The following is a 23,311-nucleotide window of genomic DNA, read 5'->3' as shown; positions in this document are numbered from 1 at the left end:
TTACAAGAGACAAAGAAAGACACTAATAATGATCAAGGGATCAAACCAAGAAGATATAACAATTGTGAATATATATGCACCCAACACAGGAGCACCTCAGTGTATAAGGCAAATGCTAACAGCCATAAAAGGAGAAATAGACAGTAACACAATAATAGTGAGGGACTCTAACACCCCACTTTTATCAAGGGACAGATTATCCAGACAGAAAATTAATAAGGAAACAAAGGCTTTAAATGGCACATTAGATAAGATGAACTTAATTGATATTTATAGAGCATTCCATCCCAGAGCAGTAGAATACACATTCTTCTCATGTGCACATGGAACATTCTCCAGGATTGATCATATGCTGGGCCACAAAGCAAGCCTCAGTAAATTTAAGAGAATTGAAAGCATATCAATCATCTTTTCCGACCACAACACTATGAGATTAGAAATCAACTACAAGAAAAAAAATGTAAAAAACACAAACAAACACGTGGTGGCTAAACAGTATGCTACTAAACAACCAATGGATCACTGAAGAAATCAAAGAGGAAATCAAAAAATACCTAGAGACAAATGAAAATGAAAGCACAACAATTCAAAACCTGTGGGATTCAGCAAAAGCAGTTCTAAAAGGGAAATTTATAGCAATACAGTCTTACCTCAGGAAACAAGAAAAATCTCAAATGAAACAACCTAACCTTATACCTAAAGCAACTAGAGAAAGAAGAACAAACAAAACCCAAAGTTAGTAGAAGGAAAGAAATCATAAGATCAGAGCAGAAATAAATAAAATAGAGATGAAGAAAACAATAGAAAATATCAATGACACTAAAAGCAGGTTCTTTGAAAAGATAAACAGAATTGATAAACATTTAGGCAAACTCATCAAGAAAAAAAGGGAGAGGGCTCAAATCAGTTAAACTAGAAATAAAAGAGAAGTTACAAATGACACCACAGAAATACAAAGGATCATAAGAGACTACTACAAGCAACTATATGCCAATAAAATGGACAAACTAGAAAAATTGGACAAATTCTTAGAAAGGTACCACCTTCCAAGACTGAACGAGGAAGAAATAGAATATAGAACAGGCCAATCACAAAGAATATATGAACAGGCCAATCACAAAGTACTGAAATTGAAACTGTGATTTAAAATCTTCCAACAAACAAAAGTCCAGGACCAGATGGCTTCATAGGCATTCTATCAAACATTTAGAGAAGAGTTAACACCTATCCTTGTGAAACTATTCCAAAAAGTTGCAAAGGAAGGAACACTCCCAATCTCTTCTACGAGGCCACCATCATCCTGATACAAAAACCAGACAAAGATACCACACACAAAAAATTACAGACCAATATCACTGATGAACATAGACACAAAAATACTCAATAAAATGCTAGCAAACCAAATCCAACAATACATTAAAATGATCATATACCATGATCAAGTGGGATTTATCCCAGGGATAGAAGGATTTTTCAATATCCACAAATCAATCAGTGTGATACACCACATCAACAAATTGAAGAATAAAAACTATATGATCATCTCAATAAATGCAGAAAAATCTTTTGAAAAAATCCAACACCTATTTATGATAAAAACTCTCCAGAAAGTGGGCATAGAGGGAACATACCTCAACAAAATTAAGGACATATATGACAAGCTACAGCTAGCATCACATTCAATGGGGAAAAGCTGAAGATCCTGTCAGATTAGGAACATGATCAGGATGTGTACTTTCACCAATTTTATTCAACATAGTTTGGAATTCCTAGCTTTGGCAATCAGAGAAGAAAAGAAATAAAAGGAATTCAAATTGGAATAGAAGAAGTAAAACTGTCACTTTTTGCAGATGACATGATACTATACATAGAAAATCTTAAAGATGCTACCAGAAAACTAATAGCGCTCATCAATGAATTTGGTAAAGTTGCAGGATACAAAATTAATACACAGAAATTGCTTGCATTCCTATACACTAACATGGAAAGATCAGAGAAATTATGGAAACAATCCCATTTACCATTGTATCAAAAAGAATAAAATACCTAGGAATAAACCTACCTAAGGAGGCAAAAGATCTGTACTCAGAAAACTATAAGATACTGATGAAAGAAATCAAAGATGACATAAGCAGATTGAGAGATATACTATGTTTTTGGATTGAAAGAATCAATATTGTCAAAATGACTCTACTACCCAAGGCAATCTACAGATTCAGTGCATAACTCATAACTCCTTCATAACTCCCTATGAAGTTACCAATGGAATTTTTCACAGAACCAAAACAAAAAAATTTTAAATTTTTATGGAGACACAAAACACCTGGAACAGCCAAAGCAATCTTGAGAAAAAAACGGAGCTGGAGGAATCAGGCTCCCTGACTTCAGACTATACTGCAAAGCTACAGTTATCAAAACAGTATGGTATCAACACAAAAACAGAAATGTAGATCAATGGAACAGGATAGAAAGCCCAGAAATAAACCCACACACCTATGGTCAGTTAATCTATGACAAAGCAGCCAAGACTAAACAATGGAGAAAAGACAGTCTCTTCAATAAATGGTGTTGGGATAACTGTAAAAAAATGTAATTAGAAGATTCTTTAACACTCTACACAAAAACAAACTTAAAATGGATTAAAGACCTAAATGTAAGACTGGATACTATAAAACTCTTAAAGGAAAACGTAGGGAGAACACTCTTTGTCATAAATCACAGCAATATATTTTTCGATCTGTCTCCTAGAATAATGGAAATAAAAACAAAAATAAACAAATGGGACCTAATTAAACTCAAAAGCTTTCTCACAGCCGAGGGAACCATAAACAAAACAAAAAGACAACCCACAGAATGGGAGAAAATATTTGCAAACGATGCCACTGACAAGGGATTAATCTCCAAAATTTACAAACAGCTCATGCAGCTCAATATTAAAAAAAAAAAAACAATCAAAAAATGGGCAGAAGACCTAAATAGACATTTCTAGAAAGAAGATATACAGCTGACCAAGAGACACATGAAAAGATGCTCAACATCACTAATTATTAGATAAATGCAAATCAAAACTACAATGAGATATCACTTCACACCAGTCAGAATGACTATCATCAAAGAGTTTACAAACAATAAATGCTGAAGAGGGTGTGCAGAAAAGGGAAGCCTCTTGCCCTGTTGGTAGGAATGTAAATTGGTACAGCCACTATGGAGAACAGTATGGAGGTTCCTTAAAAAACTAAAAATAGAACTACCATGTGATCCAGCAATCCCACTCCTGGGCATACACCTGGAGAAAAAAACATGCTTCAAAAGGATACATGCACCCCAGTGTTCATTGCAGTGCTGTTTATAATAGCCAAGACATGGAAGCAACCTAAATGTCCATCGACAGATGAATGGATAAAGAAGATGTGGTACGTATATACAATGGAATATCACTCAGCTGTTAAAAAGAAGGAAATAATGTCATTTGCAGCAACATGGATGGACCTGGAGATTATCAAACTAAGTGAAGGAAGTCAGACAGAGAAAGACAAATATCATATATCACTTATGTGCAGAATCTAAAAAAATGATACAAATGAACTTATTTACAAAACAGAAACAGACTCACAGACTTAGAGAATGAACTTATGGTCACCAGGGGGAAGGGTGGCGGGGGGAGGATAGACAGGGAGTGTGGGATTGACATGTACACACTGCTATATTTTAAATGGATAACCAACAAAGACCTACTGTATAGCACAGGGAACTCTGCTCAAAATTCTGTAATAACGTAAATGGGAAAAGAACTTGAAAAAGAATAGATACATGTATATGTATAACTGAATCACTCTGCTGTACCCCTGAAACTAACACAACATTGTTAACCAACTATACTCCAATACAAAATAAAATTTTTTAAAAAGGATATGACACTTCTTAACCACAATTCGTGGGGAAAAAAAGAAATTCTATGTAACAGGTAGGCTTATGTAATTAGGTATGAGTGTGTGTGGTGGTGGGTTGGGGGAGGAGAGGGGGTAGTATTAAAAAGGGGGCATTCCATGTAGAGGGAGCAGGGTATGCAAAGTCCCTGCAAAAAGAAGGCCCAGGCAAGTTTGAGGATTTGAAAAGGCCCATGTTACAGGAGCACTGAAAATTGAGATAGAAAAATTACACTGTTAAGGGTGAGCTGGAGCAAGAGATGCTGATCATTTAGTGCCTTATAAACCCAGTGTATTTGTCTGCATCTGAGAAGGGAACAGATGGGACACTCAGATTTGGATAATTAGGAAAGTTTGAGGAAGATTAATAAAGGTGCTCTTTATGAAGGTATAAGCAGGGTGTGGTGAATTCATTAGGGACACTGCAATACCCAGATCCTAGTAATAGTGGAGCCTAGTTACCAGCTCTAAAGCAAAGGAGTGAGGGGAGGGAGTTGTGACCTTACAGAGACCCAGGGATTGAGAGGTCTGAGTAAAGAGGGCCCCTGGCAGGAGATATTGGGAAAGTATGTAGCCAGTTCAAAATAACTTCACAGAAAGAGAGTCCACCAGAGGCTCAAACAACCTAATTTCTTTCTCCTTCTTTCCTCCAACTTCTTGCTGGTCCCCCCACTGGCTGAATCCTTCTGCAGCAGAAGGCGAAAAAGCCCATGATGCAGTCGTGTGTTTCAGCTTTCAGGGCATTGGGTGGGGCGGAGAAGAGGCAACTGTGAATCTGAGTGACAAATGGAAGGGGTGTTCCCGATAAAGGAATATGTTTTTAACAGCAGTGGAAGCTTCTGGGCTTAGAAACCTTTGCCTTTTAGTTCCCAGGGTCCTCATGTTGGCGTGCAGTCCTCTAGTACAGAGGCTTTGGATTCTGATTGCTTGGGTTCACAACCTGGACCTACCACTTGTTAGACCATGGCCAAGTTATTTAATCTCTCAGTTTCCTCATCTATAAAATAGAACTAATAATAGTAACTTTTGATTAGGACTAGTGAAAGGATTAAATTCAATAATACATTAAAACATTTAGAGCAGTGTCTGGAAAATAGCAGGCATTACAAAAATGCTGACTCTCCTGATTCATATTATTGATATTTCAAAGAATGAAGAAGCGAAGTCTAGGGCTTCCCTGGTGGCGCAGTGTTTGAGAGTCCGCCTGCCGATGCAGGGGACACGGGTTCATGCCCTGGTCCGGGAGGATCCCACATGCCGCAGAGCAGCTGGGCCCGTGAGCCATGGCCGCTGAGCCTGCGCGTCCGGAGCCTGTGCTCCACAACGGGAGGGGCCCCAACAGTGAGAGGCCCGAGTACCGCCAACAAAAGCGAAGTTTAGAGACTTTTCAAAAAATTACACAACTAGTCAATGACAGAGCTGAGGGGTAGAGATTCCACTACAACATGCCAACTCTAACAATGGTGATGTACACGTTTGCTTGTCACCCTCCCTTCCCACAAGATTGTCACTTCCTGAGGGCAAGGATTATTTTGCATTCAAGAATCCATGATAGTACACAATTTTTGCTCTGTAAATGTTTGATGGATGAGTATATAAAGCATTGTGACAGAAAGTACAGAAGTAATTACTGGAGGAGAGGAGAGCATCCCTTGAAAGCCTAAATTCCTTTTCTCTTATCCTGTATAAATAACGCTATAAATAACAAAATGTAACTTGGCTTCTTCAAGAAGGTACTGAGATTTAGTAATAAATTATAAACAACTGACATATTGTATGCCTGCTCTGAGGTCCATTACTTTGGTTGAAATATTTGAGTCACCATTTCTGAAGCCCCTCCCCTTCCCCTTCCCCATCCCATGTATATACAGGAAGTAGAGATGCTCTATAGCTTGTAGGGAACTCACTAGAGTCAACATTCTCTGCAGTCTCTAGGGTTTTTGTTATTGTTTGGTAGAGGAATGATGCATCATTCGAAGTATCTTTCAGTGGTCTCATTGGAGTTTTATTCATTTCATCTGGCATTGAGTGTGTAGACAGCCTGGAGCTTCTCTGGGAAAATGAAGGCTGCAAGAGTAGAACCAGAGTTGTGATTTAATGTCTTACTTGCATGGGAGTAAGATAGGCATCTTAAATGATAACAGAGGTTACTTAGTGATCCGAGATCTTAGAATGGTCTTAGAATGAATCCTATTCATAGTTTGATGTCAATAAATCCATAAGGAAAAAATAGACGAGGAGTTAGAAGACTTTAGCCATATCATTGATGGTTGGACAGGGCAATCTCACTAAATTATAAGGTGAAAGTAATAACTTGCTTTGCCACCATCTCAGTAACGGCATTAGAATAAGATGCAATTTTATCTGTGAGCATGCCGTAAGTAATATGAAGACCAATGCAAAAGCCAAACGTTGTTATCTTTCTGTTTGTAAAAACTTGACAGTTATACATTGTTTTTCCTGTTTGGTGCCTTTGCTATTCATCTAGGTTCATTTTTGGATATAGAAAGGTCCCTAGTGTAGAAAAAGAAATGCCTGCCTTCCATTGCCTCCTAGATTTGGGCAGATCTTAGCAGATGGTAGCAAAATTTGGGAACACTCAGAGTTTGCAATTGCATTCCAGAAAGCATAGTGCCACACTGTGCCTCTAATTCACTTTGAACATTTACTCAAAATAACAAATATTTACTAAGCATGTATTAAGAGCCACTTGCTGTTAGCCAGCTGAGCTCTAAATAAGTATTAATAAAAATGTCCTCTTTCCCAAGGGAATTCATGGCTTATTACAGTCTAGTGCAGCAATTAAGAGTAAGACCTTTGAGTAAATAACCTGATCCTTTCTCTCCAAGCATCTATTTTTGTCATGCCATATCCCATGTCATGGGATAATAATTGTATCTACCCCTTAAGGTTGCTGTGAAGATGAAAGAGGTTGATAATTATAAAGCTCGAGCACAGTGTCTGTCACATAATAAGTGCTCAGGTAATGATGGCTTTTAAAATTTTTATTAGGAAAGGCACATACAGAAACAGATCTTACCATGACATGTGCTACATAGTGACAGAACAGAGGTGGTGTGGTCATCTAGAGAATCTTTACCTATCTTCTTTTTCTATCCTGGGGTACAGACACGTTTTGCTGTGTACCAAAGCTTCCAGTGTCAGAGTCATGAATGTGATGCTGTATATGTTCCACGGAAGGGAGAGAAGCTGTTTTTTTCTCCAGTAGGAAGTATGCAGCTTCGTCTCTGCAGGCGTGTGAAACTTGGCTCAGGCACTCAGGGCCATCTTTGGAGACTTTAATTGATTTGGGGGCCTAAATGTTTAAAATGCTATAGGAGACAAACACTCCCAATTATTTCTAAAAATCCCCAAAATTGTTGATGGTTCTCCATAAAACTTTAACAAACAGTATTTTTTTCTTTCCGTTGAAAACAGTACATTTTCAAAGACAATATAAGAACAAGATTGACACTGTGAAATTTTAAGATTTATGAATCTTAAGGGCTATAATTAACTTATCAAAGATTTTTTTTTTAGATTTCAAATAGGTGCATTTTTTTGTGCAAAGAACACGGAGTTTAGTTTTTACCTCTTTCAGTCATGGTTCCTAATTTGATATAGATCTAAGGGTTTTGTTTTATAGCTCCAGTTAACTAGTGAAGGAGTAGCACAGAGCATAAATTTTGGAGACATTTAGAAGGTGAAGGAGCTATCATGGGTTGCAGGGGGCTGTGGAAGGTTTTCTAAAGGATGTAGGCCATGAACTAGGCTTTGGGGACAATTAGAACAGTGGTGGGTAGGAGGGGAGGGGTACGAAGATTTCTCAAAGAGTAGGAAAGGCATGCCTAATGTTAGGCATGCATGGAGGTGCTGGAGTGGGAGTGTCAGCTAGCAAGTCAGCTTCAAAATGTGACGTAAACATCACTGACTTTAGAAGCATTGTATTCATTCAGGGTGAAAATGGAAGAAAGTTATTTTGTTGGAGACATTCTGGGAAACAGTGACAGAAATCTAGAGCATGTCATATAACTCACAGGTATGGCCATATAACATTGAAGAGCCAGGCAGTTTTACAAATCACTATGTTCCCGTCTTTGAGATGTACCAATAGTTGCAGCTTGATCATTATCTCGATGGTAATCAGTTTGCCTCTGCTGCTTGCAAGTGCATCTGCGGTCACTTCATAAATTATCTTGTGAAATGGAGCTTCATGAGCACGAGAATGAGTCTGGATGCGTGTTTTCTGTTGATGTATACTGAATGCATCTATAGTGCAGCTGCATTTAGAACTCTGTAAAGATGTGACTACTTGCTTGCTCTTCCCCTGGCACTGGTCAAGTTGAAAAATTCCAAACGTGGCTGTAAACTCCACTAGTTCTGCATGGAAGAAAGGGCCCATATACAGGTCAAGGGACTTTTTTTTTGGACTCCAGCCTCTGTCTGATTTTTCTTCAGAATTAGAAGTTTTTTGGAAAAGGGATTATTAGGGAGAATTCTCTTCTCAGTGGTATTTTGAGGTGTGTGTATCACTGGAAGGGAATCAAAGGTGGGGAAGAGGATTAACATTAATGGAATGCTTGTGAATATACAAAACCTTTATGTACATTTCAGCCTCATAATAATTCTCTGAAATAGGCATAATTATATCTTGTAGAATAAAAGCATCATGAGGGTACTGGTCGTTGTCTGTTTTGTCCCCCAGGTGCTTAATATAGTACCTCACGTACTAGATGCTCAATAAATATTTGTGAGATAAAAATGATTTGAGTTAAATCTTATGTTTGAAGAAACAGTAGTGAAGAACAGTTAAATGTATTTCAGAGCTACCATGGGCTAGGCATGGTGCACAGAGGAAGATGTGAATGTAGGTTTATCTGACTGCATGACACATGAGTTTTCAACTATGTCATAATACCTCACCATGATGACACTTTTCATGAAAGAAAAAATATGTATACAATTCTCAGAAAGGTAAATGTTACGAATTGAGAATTAGAATTTATCTAGGAAGCAGACAGAGCTGCTGATCCCTCCTGGATTTTTCTACAATTGAATCCTTTCTTGATTCAGAATGGAGAGAGATTTTATATGAATATTTGTAAGCTGCCTTAAATCCTTTCTGAAACAAGGATGAGTAAACACAATAAACAAATAAGTAATTCTGAGGATATGCTGTGGTTTCATATTCATTTTAACTGGTATTTTTTAGGTGCCAAGTCTGGATTTCTGCATTGGGTATGTGGTATTAGGGATCAGGGACATAATGGAGGAAAGATACCATTCCTGAATTAGCTTACAGCTCTATTTTAGGTGGGAAGATGGATCAAATCAGTGTTTTCTAAACCTGGCTGTATATAAGAATAACCCATGGAGCATATTAAAAATACAGAATTAGGCTCTCTGGGATTGGGTCTGAGAATTTCTGTTTTGATCATAGCCCTAGATCATAATGATTCACAGCCACATTTAGGAAGCACTGAATTAGATGCACATTAAAATCCCTTCCAAGCTTTAGAAGTCTGTGATTTTCTGTTACTCTAAAAGCTTCTTACAAAAATAGTCATGAAAAGATGTATGTCTCTGCCAGCAGAGCATTGCTCTAAGAAGGAACACCAGGGCAAAAAGGATTAGAATTGTTGGTAAGGAGGAGAGTTTGATTTGGAAAGTCATGGGCAACTTGGGCCAGCACCAGCCCAAATCCTGAGTGGCTGAGGCCAGAGGTAGATTCCCTAGACTCTTTGTTCAGGTTAGTCTAACTTGGAGTGACTTAGACTAATTATGAAAACTAAGCCCGTCCAGTTGCTTGTATGTTTCCTATTTAGAAAAGTAGTAAATCATCACGTGGGTCTGTGCCTTACTAGCAAAGCTACACAATGCAACTGCTTCCTTTCTTTAGAGAAAGAGAGCTCAGTACAAAAACGGCCTTCTGTACCATAGACTAAGCCACTTACATAGGAGTCAGCTCTCTTTATCACAGAAAGCCAATATTAATGGCTACTGAGTATTTTTATATACTAATAAAGAACATCTGTTAGTCTTTGTGTATGTTAAGATTGCTTTATCGAAACATCAGGAAAACGGTTGTTACTATTTTATTACATATAATAATTACATTTGTTGATATTGTTAACCATGATAGTAGTTAACATGTATTTATTGAATGTTTACTATCTCCAGTCACTATGCTTTGAAACATTTTTCCACAATTTATTCAATCTTCATAAGAAGACTATAAACTAGATCCCTTTGTGATCCCCATTTTATTGATGAGGAAATGGAGGTTTATAGAAATTGAGTTCCTTGAGACGTCCAGTGGGCAAGTTCAGGGCAAGGGCTCAAGCTAACTTCTGTTTGACTCCTCAGCCCATGTTTTTAAACTCCACCCTAAATTATTTCCAAGTAAATAAAATAGATCTTTCCATACAACAGAATATGATTCTCTAGTCCAAGGGTCCCCAACCCCTGGGCCGCAGACCGGTAGCAGTCCACACAGGAACGGGGCTGCACAGCAGGAGGCGAGCGGCGGGTGAGCAAGTGAAGCTTCATCTGCCCCTCCCCATGGCTCCCCGTGGCTCCCCATCGCTCCTCATTGCTCGCATTACCACCTGAAACATTCCTGCCCCCACTTATGTGGAAAAATTGTCTCCCACGAAACCGGTCCCTGGTGCCAAAAAAGTGGTCGGGGAGCACTGCTGTAGTCATTAAATTGTGTGTTTGAAGACTATTTAAAGATGTGAGAAAACGTCCATAGTACAGTAGTAAGTTCATACGACACATAGAAAAACGTATGTAAACATTTAGGAAAACGTATGTTTGAAGGAAATACATCATGTGTTAGCATTTTTGTCTGTGTGGTTGAATTACAGATGTATTTTGTGTTCTGCCCAATACTTCTCTGTGTTTTTCCATAATTTCTATAATAACTATTTATAGTTGGAAGGATAATTATATGTTACTAATTAAAATAAAATCTATTAAAGTATTAGGAAGATTATAAGGAAATTTATCAAAATATTGAGAAGGCTTTTATTTAGGCAAAAGAACAATGAACATGCAATAGTATCACTCTTTTACTTATAATTTCTAAAGGCTCCTCACAGAAAGTATTTTTAAAATCCAAATGCCTTAGATACCATACAAGATCCTTTATAACCTAGACCTTGGCTATCTTCTTTCCAGATTTATAACCTAGTCCCTGGGTATCTTTCAAGACTTAATCCCTAAAACTCTCTCTGAGATGTATTCTACTCTCTGGTTTTATCAAACCACTTGAGGGTGCCATATTTCTTCCTAAGTCAATGCCTGTACATGTGGTTCCCTTTGTCTGGAATCACTAAAGCATAACCATTTTGAGGGCAAGGGTCACGTTGTCTTAAGACTGGTATTCAATTACCCAGCACAGTACTTACTATGCAGTAAGCCTTCAATACATATTTTTGAGTAAATAAAAGGGCTTCTTTTACCTACTCCTCCCTCCATTTTCAGCATAACAAAGTGGTTAGGTCCAGGCTTTAAAGCCAGTGGAACTGGAAGAGTGGTGTGTAGCTTTCACATTTACTCTATGTGTTTCTGTTTGGAAGTTTGACAGTGGAAGTGTATTCATATACTACCTAGGTAATTTGAAATAGAAAGAGGAGAAAAGATGTTTTGTTGAAATTTTCTCTGACAGAAGGGAAAAGATTAGTTGTTATTATTGGGTGTTATCTTTTAAGCCTCTGTTCAAATATCACCTCTTTCCTAAAGCCTTCTTGTATCCGTATTTCCCCTGGGCCCAGTTTGCTTCTCTACCTTCCTGTTTTCCATTTAGCTTTTTTTTTTTTTTTTGCCTCTATCTCTACATATTTCAGTGCATTGCAATTATTTACTTATGACTGTTTTCCATGCTCTTATGTGACGGAGAGCACAAGGTCTGCTTGACATTTTACTCTAAAGACCTAACTCACAGTGTACGTCCTGTAATGACTGAACATGCACAGGACTCCTTTCTCGGGTAACTCACAGACTCTGGAAAAGACCTCACCCAGAAGGTGACATTTGACTAGTCATTTGCTTCTAGTTGTTATTCCAATGCCCCTAGGCAGTAAAGCATGCCTGGCCATCCTGTTTAAGATGGCCTCATACCATCCTTTGTCCATCAGTCTCTGCCCCTTCCCTGTTATATTTTTCTCCTTAGTACTTATTACTATCTAACCTAGTATACACATTACTTATCTCTTTATTGCTTGTCTCTCCTTACCACGATATCAGCTGTATGAAGACAGAGATACAAGTCTGTTTTATTCCCTGCTATATCCCTAGAGCCTACAACAGGCCCTGGTGTACAGGAGGTATCCAGTTGATATTTGTGGAATAAATGAATGCCATGTACAAAATTATGGAGAGATGCACAGGAGGTGGGAAGAGTAGCATGGCTCTGCTGTACCAAATCTAAGCCTTTTTCTTGAATATTGTTTTGACAACCAATGAGTGGAAGTGAACTCAAGATACTACCCTGGAAAGAGGTTTGAGTGGGAGTATTTTATATTGACGAATGAGTGCAGACCTCATCAGAATCTTAGCTGTCCCTAGCGGACAATTAAGTAAAGGGAAGGGTGAGCATCCTTTCATTAAATGTAGATGACCTGGGGCTTCCCTGGTGGTGCAGTGGTAGAGAGTCCGCCTGCTGATGCAGGGGACATGGGTTCGTGCCCCGGTCCGGGAAGATCCTACATGCTGCGGAGCGGCTGGGCCTGTGAGCCACGGCCGCTGAGCCTGAGCGTCCGGAGCCTGTGCTCCACAACGGGAGAGGCCACAGCAGTGAGAGGCCCGCGTACCGCAAAACAACCCACAAACAACAAATAAACAAACAAACAAAAATGTAGATGACCTACTAAGAGGCCACTCCCAGGCCTCTCATACAAGGTACCTGAGGGAACATCTGCCCAACAGCCTTAAAAATTCACCTTAAAAAATTGCTTAGACCCTGCCTCTCACACAATCAGCTGGGTGAAGAAGGCTGTAAAGTCATACCCCACGAATCCTGGCCAAAAGAGTTTTAGCTTGAAATACACTTAACACAGGTATAACCAGATACCCGTCCTAGACAGGGTACGATCTCAACAAAGCCCCTTTTAGAGCACTAGGCTTCCTCCCTGCAGTCCACCAGGATAAAGGGAATGAGAAACAGACCCTGAGGTAACTAGCTGAGGTACCTTACTGACATGACAGCCTGGGCTACAGACTGGGAGCAAGAACAAAAGATACATTTGTTTTAGAACATTCGCTGACCCCCTCTTCCCTTTTGACAATATGAAGCTAACATGACCTATTGCTTGCTCAGACCTTTCCCATTTTTAGTTAATAAAACCAGACTGGCTGCCATAAAAGACCACTGGGCATTCTTTTCTCTGTAATGAGACATATCCAGTGTATCCAAAATGAAGTCAAAACATTTTAGAAAAAGTTAAAAAGAATGTTGGAGAGCATCTTTCTGGTTAACCTCTCTGAAAAATTGTTTTGAAGACCTATCTGAAGACCATTCTATGGACTCAGGCTCATGCAGTTTCTGTAGGACAGTCATTACTAGGGTGTGTGTGTGTGTGTGTGTGTGTGTGTGTGTGTGTGTGTGGTTGGTGGTGGGATGTTCCATGTTGAGCTTAAAATCATTCTTGGCTCAGAACCAGTCCCTATCAAGAGTGACAAATTTTCAGTAATGTCTGTGAAACCTCAGATGTGTTTTTCCATAAGGCAGAACAAATACACAGTGGTTAATATAAGGATAGCCATGATGTAGCATTTTAATATGTGGGTTCAAATCCTGGCATTGCCATTTTACTTCCTGCCTGACCTTAAGTACATTATTTAACCTTTTTGAAACTTTTTCTCCTCAGCTATAAATTTGGTAATAATAGAACTTGAATATAGGATTGTGGAAGGTTAAATGAGAGAATACATGTAAGACATTTAGCATCATGCCCTGCAACACAGAAGCGAACTCAGCAACTGTTAGCTATAATAGTATTTCTATCATGGAAAGAGCAACTAACTTGCCTTCTTTCTAGGAATTGAACTTTTTTTGGTGTGAACATGGGGTTGAGACAGGTCCACGGACCTTTCTGATCATTACAGCAACCTCAGCAACATTTGGGAATCTGAACATAATAACGCATTGTTTCATATTTTCTTGATTTTATTAACTGAAGAATATAGAACTAGGAACTGTTCAAAAGTGGGAGCTGTCTTCCTAACTCAGAAAAACATGTTTAGTGCAAATCAGCAACTATAAGAACATAGTTTAACATAGCTGTGGCATTATCTTTCATTGTAATTGGCGTTAATCATATATACTTATACTTTTAAGATAAATATTAGCGATTATTCCAAACGAGAATCATACTGTTACACATGCACATACCCAGCTTTATCATGGGCCATCTAAGTAACTGAACACTTTGTGACTGACATCCAGCCACTGACAGTTTGTTGGAAATGAATGCAGAGTGCCTATGAAGTCTCTCTCTGTAATGAAAATTTTATGCTTTCGAGGTTAATGTAGACGAGACTGTCCTATTGTACCAAGATTATCAAATATGTGAAAAGAAGTTGACATAGGAAAATACAACTTTTGTTCTTCACAATAGTAGATGCAAATTTGAAAGACTGTTCACTTTTATGAAGACACACCTCATTGCTTCCTAATTTCTTTCCAGGAAAACAGACTGGGGATGTAAGGTGTGACTGCGTGACTGGTGATACCTAATTATCACAAGCTGAACACATGGCCTGTCACTGAGTATTGGGTCAATTCACATTTCTGAATCAGTTAGCAAAGCAATTAGAAGAAAACATCAAATAACTGAATATTCTCTTGGTCCACATTTAGTCAAGATTATGTGGCATGCCTGAGAATCGCTAACAATTAGCACCTGTGCATTTAGCTTGTAACCGTATTTGACATCGAGTTTATACCTTTCTCTGGTTTTGGCCTTTTTTGGCAGGGAGAGATATGGAATAGCAGAATGATATTAATAAGCCGCTCCCGTAAAATTGTGATCATTTGAGTTGGTACTACCACGAGGGCCTTGATGGCCTGACGTAGCATCTACCTGCAACACTTACAGCTTCCTGGGGAACCTGCCGAGCTTTTTGACACTGCTCCATCCTGCTTCGGGCCCTTGCTGTGACCGTCTTTGGGTCACATCTCTAAGTGTTGAGGAGAAGGAAAACCCAGAAGTGTGAGGAATCACTTCATGGTAGCTTTTGAATTTTTCAGAGGCCATAACATGCAGAACGCTCAGTGCAGCTGCTTCTACTTCCTAAATCTCTCACATTTGTCCGGGAGGAACAGGCACAATGAATCTCTCTGCGCTGAGACAAGGGAGATCCCTGGGCAAAAAGCCAGAAATTTCCCATTGTTTGCCGTATGACAAAATTGTTTAGTTTGGGCTTTCTAGAATTTTGTGGCTATGCCATTATTTATTTATATTTTTCAACTAATAGACTTTTTTTTAGAGCCGTTTCAGGTTTATGGAAAAATTTATTAGAAGGTACAGAGTTCCCATATATCCCCCTCCCTGCACCCCTGGTTTCCCTTATTATTAACATATTGCATTAGTGTAGTGTATTTGTTACAATTGATGAACCAGTATTGATACATTATTATTGACTAAAGTCCACTAAAGTTTACATTAAACTTCAGGCTTTGTATTGTATATTCTGTGAGTTTTGACAAGTGTATAATGACATGTGTCCACCATTATAGTATCTTACCAGAATAGTTTCACTGCCCTAAACATCCTCCGTGCTCTACTCATTCACCTCTCTGCCCCTTCACTCCGTCTTCACCTACTGAAATCATATTCATTCTTCAGGTCTCCACCAAACTGACCTTTTCCCAGGAAACCTTCCCTGGCACTCTGCTCACATTAGGCTCTAAAGTTACTGGCTTCCTAATACCCCATACTTCCTCTTCACAGTATGTCTCATAATTGTTATTTCATAGTAATCTATTTGAATTTATCTTCCTCTCTAGACAGTATGTCTCAGAAGGGTAGGATTGCGTGTATTTTACTCACTGCTTTATTCTCAGAAGCTGTCGCAGTAATTGGGCATTGCAGGGAACCAATAAATATTTATTGAGTAAATGAATGGATAACAAACATATTGATATAAATATTACACTTCCAGATAGTAACTATAAATTAAAAAGAAAATGTTTCTTCATCAGTGTACTACTGAAAACAGAAACTTCTGTTATCCAGAAAAATTGCCATCTTTTAAATGGCTCCAGAAAGCTGACAAAGTCCTTTATCAGACACACGTAGCCACATGTACAAGGTTCTTCGTTACCTCACTCATGCTACTTCTCCAGCCTCATCACCTGCCTTATATGTGATGATCCAGTAATGCTGGACTGAACGAACTGCTTGCTATTCCTCACAGGCACTATGTGGTTTTATAGCCTTGTGACATTGCTCAGTCTTCTTTTACTGCTTGAAAGAGCCTCACTGCATGGCAAATCACCTGTCATTCTTCTTGATACAACTTGGGTGTCACCTTCCCCAGGAAGCCTTCTACGAACTCCCCGCTGAGGCTAGGTGTATCTCTGTGCTGCCATATCACTCTGTGTAGCCCTATATCATGGTGCAAACGTTCGACAAATATTTAACAAATGAGACTGAATGTCCTTTACCAAATTACACCAACATCACTGGAATATTTTTCTTTATCTTCTTATCTTCCCTTGAGACTGGGAGTGACATCAGTGACGAAACTGTCCTGTTCACTGCTCTGTCTTCAGTGCCTGGCATGGAATAGCCACCTGACCTAAGTTTACTGAGATTAACTGAATGATCAATGCCAAACAGTATTAAGCAAGGTCAGATTTACTCGAGTTTTCTATTGAAATAATTACAGCCTCCTTTTTGTTCATCCTTGATAATTTAAGGGCTTATATTAGGAGTTTGGGATTAACATATACACACTACTGTATATAAAATAGATAAACAACAAGGGCCTACTGTATAGCACAGGGAGCTATATTCAATATCTTGTAATCACATATAATGGAAAAGAATCTGAAAAAGAACATATATATGTATATGTATATCTGAATCACTTTGCTGTACACCTGAAATTAACAAACACAACACTGTAAATTAACTATACTTCAATGTAAATAAATAAAGTGTGTGTGTGTGTGTGTGTGTGTGTGTGTATGACTTTGCTGACTTCCCCAACAGCTGCCAGCATGTATATCTTCTAGACTGTGAACGGGGTGATATGTCCCATTATGTCCCAGCTTCAGTCTAAACTGACCTAGGACCACTGAATCAAGGCCTCTGTTGTTAGACATCTCACAAAAATAAGACCAAAAGTAAGATTTGTCCAGGTTCTCTTGGATAGCATCCTAGTTCTTCCTTCACTGACTGACACAATCAGTACTCATCCATTCACTCTCTGAGACATCCCCGTCCGCCACCAAATGTGAGCACTCCTTCCTCTGCGCTCTACCACACACTGTACACACTGCCATAACAGCACTTACCGAGTTGTAGTCAAACCACTTGTTGAAACGTATGTCTCTGTTTGACTGCAAGCTCGCTGAGGGCAGGGCTCTGTTCCATTAATCTCTAAATCCCAAGAATCTATTCCATGCACACATCAATCAATACTTTTCAAATGAATGAACCAATGACCATATGTACAATAAGAATAAGTAGAGTGCAGTTATGAATAGGTGTTACAAATATATAAAAAGAAAGAAATCCACACTATTTGCAAAATCCAATATAATCTCCAACACTGGCTCTGGGGAAGAACTGACATTTACTGAATGTCTACTATGTACCATGCTGGGTTCTAAGCACTCTGTCAGTATTACCTTGTTTCATCTTTATAATAGTCTGTCAAAGTAGATACAATCACCTTATTTTTCAGATGAGGAAACATGAATTCAGAGAACGGGGTTATACATTTAAGAAATGTCTGGGGCTTCCCTGGTGGTGCAGTGGTTGAGAGTCCACCTGCCGATTCAGGGGACAGGGGTTCGTGCCCCGGTCCGGGAGGATCCCACATGCCGCGGAGCGGCTGTGCCCGTGAGCCATGGCCGCTGAGCCTTTGCGTCCGGAGCCTGTTGCTCCGCAACGGGAGAGGCCACAACAGTGAGAGGCCCGCGTACCGCAAAAAAAAAAAAGAAAAAAAGAAATGTCTGACACCAAAGTTCCTTTTCCTGCTATTGAGAGATTATTATTTGAAGAGAAAAATATTCAGAATGGGAGAGAATCCATGGAGAAAGATGAAGGGATTTCCGATTAAGGGTCACAAGTATTCCTCCCCATGCAAAACTTTGTTGGCCTCAGAACACAAAGTCTCATTCTATCCCCTTGACTGTCCCCGACCATCTCTCTGTATCTAAGCAGATGGAACTCACTCCACCCCAGAGAACCTGGAAGGCCTGTCCTGGTGATAGTTTGCTAGGACTGGGTGACATCAGAGATGCCTTAGATTAGGAACCTTGTCAAAAAATCCTTTCAAAGCTGTGATTACTTAAGTGCATTTTCTCTCTTTTTTTTGTTTCTGAATTTCCTGAATATTTTAATTTTAGTACAATTTACTGATCTTGCCAAATAGATTTCATAGGGATGGCCCAATAAAACTATTTAGCAATAATAGATGTAATGGCAGATGAAAAATTTTTAGTTTCTATAGGATCAAGCAAACTTTGTATTATAGTGTGTCATTTCTCTGGGTATTTATACATTATTTTCCTCATTATATTGTAAGCTCTTTGAAAGCAGGAACCACATTCTTCTTAGCTGTGCATCCCCAGCATCTAGAACAATATCTTAAATATAATAGATGTAAATAAAAGTCTGTCATTGAATAATGAAAACATATATATGTCTCCCATCTGTTCCTGAAGGTTCTGGAAAGCCTCATAAAATTATACACTTTGAGATGAGGAATACTTTTTCCCATTACACACACACACACACACACACACACACACACACACGTGTGTGTGTATGTGTGTGTATGTGTAGAAACTGAGATTCCATATATTGTGAGGGCTGGACCCCACATTTTCTGACTCTCAGTCCTCTCTGTTTGCAATTTAAGCACCTTGGAGGCTAGGTGTTGTCATACATGGCATACCTGGAGAGCCCAGCAAATTTCTAACTGTGAGATTTTTCTCCCTTCAGAGAAATGAGCTATGCTGACATCTATATACTATGGTAGTTTCAGACACATTAACAAGTGAAAATTAAAAAGCTGGAAGTGGCAAAGCTTTTATGGTTAGATATTAAGATTTTTGGGAGTTGACCCCAAAGGACTGCAGATGTTTTCTCTGCTTGTCTGTGTTACATAATAGCAGAGAAGCTTCTCAGGAACCCAAGTAGATTTTACTATTGCAAATGTTCATGGTTCTGTAGAAGCTCAAGGGAATTAATAAGCTTTGGAGAAGGCAATTGGCTTCTCTAAGAACAAAATGCAGTAGTGAAGAAAAGTACAGAAAAAAGAGTGCCTATAACCAACCCTACCCCTACCTTACAGGTTTCCCGCACATTCTAAATGAGCCAAGTCTCCTGAAGCCTGTGTGCTCTGCATTTCTAAGACGGTGAGTGAATAATGTTTACTAAAATGTGGTGTGAAGACCACTGGGAATATACAAGATGATTTTAGGTACTTACTGATGGATATTTTTATTTCAACAGCCATGCATTTTTTTATGGTTAAGTTATATTTATTAAAATTACTGCATTGTTCTATTTATAGAAGTAAAGCAAATCCTCCTTCTAAAAAACTTATTTCAATATAGAAGTGATTGATTCAGAAACAACAAAGAAACTTCTAGTATAAGGTAGTTTTTCATGGATATGAAAAACTATTTCTGATAAATGAAATAATCGTGACTGACATTTAAGAAACACTAGGTTACAGAATAAGGTGACCAAAGTAGTCTTTATCTCCCAGCTTCCTTTGTGAAATAAAAGGCTCCCACAGTTGCATTTCCTCAGCATGTGAACCTGATTTAAATTTGGGACTATTTGGAACATTTCTTTTAAGGCTAGAAACATAAAACGAAAGTTTTCTATATTATTTTTCTTAAAAAACCCACAATACTTGGTAGAGTAGGTGCTAAATAAAGGCAGCAAGTTAGGCATTTTTAAAGAGCCTGTGGGGCTTCCCTGGTGACGCAGTGGTTGAGAGTCCACCTGCCGATGCAGGGGACACGGGTTCGTGCGCCGGTCCGGGAAGATCCCACGTGCTGCGGAGCGGCTGGGCCCGTGAGCCATGGCCGCTGAGCCTGCGCGTCCGGAGCCTGTGCTCGGCAACGGGAGAGGCCACAGCAGTGAGAGGCCCGCGTACCGCAAAAAAAAAAAAAAAAAAAAAAAAAAAAGAGCCTGTGACTGATGATGTGTATAGAAAATTGGAAACAGATTCCAGAGTTGTAATTGATAGCGTTTGGGAACCAGATTATGTGCTGGATGATCAGAGAGTGACATCGTAGATGGAGTCTAGGTTCCCTAAATTAACATTTAATAAGATAACAATATATGAAAATAAATGAATTCTATAATATACTCATAAACTGGTGTCATATTTTTGAGATTCTACATTCAATGTGCACATTCAAAGTAAACCTATCAATCTATCACTGCTTTTATAACACGAGTTATTCACGCTAATGAAATCATCTCATTATATAACGCTAAGAAATATATTAAATTTAGTCACATTTTTTTAAAATGTTGATGTTCACCACATTCTCACCCTTGTCTCATGGGCTTTTCCTGCATTTGCCTAAAAATAACTGTTACTTTAACAGTGAAATGAAATCTCTCAGCTTCCCTGGCTCTCTATGGGCAGTGGCAGTAAACTTAGCCTGAAAATGTAGTTTTGCCAGCATTTCATTTTGCCGGAAAATGAAATAAAACAAGTGCTCAGGATAAACATTTTCCATGTCCATTAACTTGTTTGATTTCGCATGGGTAAAACTTTTATTTTGTTCCATGTCACTTCTCACCTGTCTCTATTCATCCCTGCCAGCTTTATTTCCACACAGCAGTCCATAATAGTAGCCTGCCCAGAGGCTATTCTTAGTCCTGTCTTAGTTCTCTGGACCCTGAGCCAAGAAGAATCTGGAAGTAGCTTGGGGCCTCCTTGCCTTTGACAGGTAAACAAGGTCTGAAATGTGTCTGCTCTCCCCACGCCCAATATCCTGGGTATGGAGGCAGCCCCTGGGTGTGCACTGAGCTGCAGCTTCACACTACCACGAACACCCACCTGTGTGTGCTTCTGTCTTTCCCCTAGTTTATACCTGGAAAACAGTTCATCATTTTTTCACCCTATTCTCAAATCTGCAAAGTCATAATGTCAAAATGTCAGACTGTGCAGGTGATATAGCCTGGGGTAATGCCATTCTCCATCCTACTGACACATGATACGCACAACCAGCCACAGGCTCTAACCCACAGTCCAGAGCGGGGTACACTTGCTAAGCTGTTTGATAACCAAATTCAAAAGACACAACTATTAATTACTTTTACGCCTAGAGTGACCATGCGGCCTGGTTTTCCTGTGATATTTCCCTTCATGCCTGTTCTCCCAGAGTGATAATACGTTTGAGCACTCTCAAAGTTGTACTGATTTAGACAACAAATTGTGGTCACTCTATTTATGTCCTTAGAAAAACCTCTTCACCTCTCTTAAGCCACAATCAAAGGGACTGAACACTATGATTTCTAAAGATCCTTACAGTTCTAACATTCTACAAGAAATAAAGCCCACCTCAAGTATATAGAAAAATAAACAAGGAATTCTGAAAACCAAAACTTTCCTGAAATCCGCCCATCCCGAGTAATAATATGAAGTTTGCTTTAATTTTGGATTCATAGACTAACTTTTCCAGGGATTTTGTGTTTTCACGTGCAGACTGATTTTATGTCTACCCGACCTTACACAGGTGAAGAAAGATAAGTTCTGATGGCCCTGGAGACTTATTTTCTCTCTGTCTCTTGCTTGGCATCGCTTTGCAAGAAGCTAGATGTACAGGTCTGATCAGCTCAAAGACAGAACAAGTTGATTCCTGTAGCTCCACTCTGGAGGTCCCCTTTCCAACAAGGCTGTTCCCTCAACCAAGAAGCCTCTGTTATTACATAGTGGAGTTGATGTTCCCTGCTTTCCTTTCCAATTTTCTTACAAATATGTGAGTGTGAAGAATGCAGGGTCCTGCTTTGCAGGCATTTTTTGTGGTGCCTTCAGTTGGCCCACTCAGGCATGTTTCTCTGCAGGATAACAATGGATGGGGAAACTGTATAATTTTCTGATCCTCTGTCATTAAATCCCCTTGCATGGCAACAATATAATACACCACGGCAAAACTGGAGTGGTCCTTTCATGGTATCAGTAGTCATTCCATCGGGATGCAAAATTATTTATCATCAATATACCGAGAATGAGGCAGCACAGTTTAACAAGAGTATTGGAAAACCTCTGGCCCCTTTCCCAAGGCTCCCATGCACGTTGAGGCTGTGCAGTCTTGTCGTGTAGCCTCCAAATCTGTCTGTTCATCTAGGAAATAAATGCACCGGAGAGATCAAACTAAATTCTGGCCCATTAAGCTACCTAAATAAATTGATTGTGGAATCCAGGATTTTAAAAAGAGAAAGCCACTAGAGAAGGAGAGAATATGGATCCCAGATATTATGTCTGGATATGAGCCTGCAATTTCAAGTTCAAGTTGTGAAAAAATTTCATGTCTGCTAAGAGCATAGTCAGTTCTATAAAATGCTGCTTCTTATGTTCGGATACAGATTTCATTATTGATGGCTCTTTCAGACAGTTCAGTACCATTAGGGTGCACATCTAGGTCTCAGCCTTGTCACAGGCAGAGTTAAGAGTTGAATAGACCCTGCAGGTCCAACCTCCAGAACTAAGTTGAAGTAAGGAATGGTGTCTTTCTCGGGAAGCCCCAGTGTCTTACATCCAGGAGGTATTTAACAAATACTTAAACGTTGATGAAACCTGATGAACTTTAGGGGCATGTAACATATAGAAGAGGTTTAATATATGTTAAGTTCTTTCACATCTTTTCTTTTTTCACAAAAAGACTGAGCCTCAGATATGTCACAATGCCTATAACTGGTAAAGCAAGCATTACTGTTTTTTAATTCCACGTGTAGTGATCTGTCTTCTATACTGATATGGGAGTATTGAGGCATATCATACGAGGCATGTCAACAAGAGGAGAGCTACATGAGAGACTTGTACAGAACGTCTTGTGGTATTTTATTCCAGGTCTGTGGAAACTAAAAGGTGGGGGGCATCTTGTCATGATTTTAGTCTCTAATCTTCTTTAACATCAAGCTATACTACAGGATACACGTTCCTTTTTAACA

At 39.1% G+C, this 23,311-nt stretch overlaps 1 protein-coding gene and 1 long non-coding RNA gene across 5 annotated transcripts in view; one reads left to right on the top strand and one right to left on the bottom strand.

Annotated features, from left to right (window-relative positions):
* Window positions 1-23,311, bottom strand: part of GRM5 (glutamate metabotropic receptor 5) — a 555,198-nt gene that overhangs the window by 223,035 nt on the left and 308,852 nt on the right. The window lies entirely within an intron of this gene.
* LOC114886584 overlaps window positions 1-23,311 on the top strand; it is a 259,298-nt gene that overhangs the window by 218,835 nt on the left and 17,152 nt on the right. For all 3 annotated transcript variants that reach the window (XR_003791365.1, XR_003791364.1, XR_003791363.1), the window contains one exon: window positions 19,464-19,527. This is a non-coding gene — a long non-coding RNA (uncharacterized LOC114886584). The remainder of the gene's footprint in view (window positions 1-19,463; window positions 19,528-23,311) is intronic.

This window comes from Monodon monoceros, unplaced genomic scaffold, assembly GCF_005190385.1.
Source record: "Monodon monoceros isolate NGI ecotype Baffin Bay Population unplaced genomic scaffold, NGI_Narwhal_1 Super_Scaffold_7, whole genome shotgun sequence".
NCBI lineage: Eukaryota > Metazoa > Chordata > Mammalia > Artiodactyla > Monodontidae > Monodon > Monodon monoceros.
This window is presented reverse-complemented; position numbering and strand designations above follow the sequence as displayed.